Here is a 2,213-nt window from a genome sequence, read left to right on the forward strand (position 1 = left end):
GCAGAAAGATGAAATGACCTTGCTAACTAGATAAGTCTAATTAAATATTTTAAAGCATACAGAAACTAGCTTTTTTCGCTTGTTCAGCTAAACTGTATAATCAAACCATATATGGCAAATCCGTTTCCTGCCTTTAGGGTGTATATTAGTCCTGTGTTTAGTAATAAAGTTTTTAGAGTATGTTTAGACACAAACATCCTGTCCTGTGTCTTCATTCTCTCCGAGCTCGTAATCCAAAGGATAGAAGACCCAAAATTCAGTGACGACAACTATTAGTAATATCATTAAAAATGTATTAGTAATTCATTAAACAGCATTCTACATGAATAGAGAACTGAGATCACCTTGAGCTCTATTACCTGTCCGGTGATGCTTTCTCCTGCCTGACAGCTTATGTGCCGTGGTGTTGAGGCGAGGCTCTAGCTGCGTTTTAAGATCGTTCTTTAAGCATGCCTAAATAATAAGGTGCTAGTTGCACCCTTGGTATGGCTGGGTAGTTCGGTGCACTTTTCCCACCTACTTGTTTTTCATTTACTCTCCTCTGGCTCCTGTAAAACCAGTAATGTCAATCAAGGAAGAGGAGATTGTAAACAGCCCACATAAAGCATGTTTGTTTTTCGTTTTTTTACACAAGCTTTTAGTTCAAAGTAGCCTAACAAAGGCATATTGTTGGTTTTTGGCAAAGTAGTAATTTGGTAAAGTAGCTGACGGTGCCCTTTTAAAGGGAATGTGTCCACCCCCCTGGGCGATATCAGACCTCTCCTATGGACATACAGGTGATAGAAAAGTAAATCTATACTTACCTGTATGGCCATAGTAGGGGTCTGATTGCAGAGAAATCTGGTTTTATAAAGTCTGCTTTCCAGAGGCTTGGCGTCCGTGCGACGCCAAGCAAACCCCTCCAATCTGCTTACTATTCCCCTAAATCGCCGCCTCTGTGCTAAATTACCATATCTCCTCCCCTGCATGGCACAGGGTCCTGTGACTGCCCTGTGACAGGCCCTGCTCTGCCTACCCTGTATGGCCATAGTAGAGGTCTGATATAGAGATTCCCTTCAACCTCCACCCACAGCGGGCCAATGGTTGAACAGCTGTGTAACAAAGTCATGGGTTTTTAGCCCAAAAGGGAAGACTTTCAGATTGTTGTAACTTATTCTTAGCATAGTGCCCAAAGGCCTGATCATAATGGTTTGCTTAATGAAGTGACTGATTTGGAATCAGAGTAACTATCCAAGATGCTTCATTAAGAGAGTACACTGAAGGAAATGTGCACATGATGTCTTAAAATCGTGATCTTCTAGAAGGACAGGTAAGGATCTCACTAAATGCTGATATGGCGGCCTGCTGTGTACTGGTGCCACAGAACCCAGAAGGGTGCATGAATGTACTTCTCCACAAGAGGCCCTCACACATTCACACACCTCCACCCTACCACCTCAGACCAGCAGAGGGAGCCCGTTAGGGATATATAAAGGGAGGGTGGAGCCAGGCAGCTCAGTCAGAAGTTAGTTAGTCTCTCAGACACAGAGAGGGACAGAGCTCAGAGTTGAGCAGAGAGCGTGCTGACGCTCAGAGAGCAGCAAGCTGGCTGCTGTGCTTAGGCGAGCCAAGGCCTACAGCAAGTGTGAAGGCCTAGTGAGGGCCCTGAGTGTGGCCGAAGGCGAGAGGAGACGGAAGAAGTAGCGAGGGGGTAGAGCAGCATACCAGGCTCACCCTGATATATATACCGGACACCGGGTCCGCGCCTACGGGGACCCTTTATAACAGTAGGGACCACCGGAACCCCTGGAGGACTACAGGTCCCAGGTTCACCAAATGCTGATTGCAGTACTAGGGCTAGGAGTCACGGAGGCCCCAGCGACCAGGGAGAGTGATCTCCAAGAAAAGTCCCTACCACCAAGTCAGCAGGTGCAAAGAGAGACAGTAACCAAGCTAGGCCTAGCTCCAGGCAGGTCAGAAGCTTAGCGAGTAAAGCCACGGATCAGGAGGCCCTATACTCGCTCACTGGGGAGAGTCCAAAAGTGCGCCCTTCGTCCGGAGTACCCTGAACCGTGCCTGCACCATCACCAATAAAGGTACTGAAGCTTAGCCCCGTGAGAGTGTGCGTCTTTCCTCCGGGACCGTCCTGCCGTCTCTCCCCCGCATCCACCATCTATCCCTACACTGCCCTGGGGCTAGCTCTACCTGTGGAGAGCCATACTATCCCTGCTGCC

Source organism: Phyllobates terribilis, unplaced genomic scaffold, assembly GCF_046119375.1.
Source record: "Phyllobates terribilis strain yellow unplaced genomic scaffold, ASM4611937v1 Scaffold_2__4_contigs__length_985480577, whole genome shotgun sequence".
NCBI lineage: Eukaryota > Metazoa > Chordata > Amphibia > Anura > Dendrobatidae > Phyllobates > Phyllobates terribilis.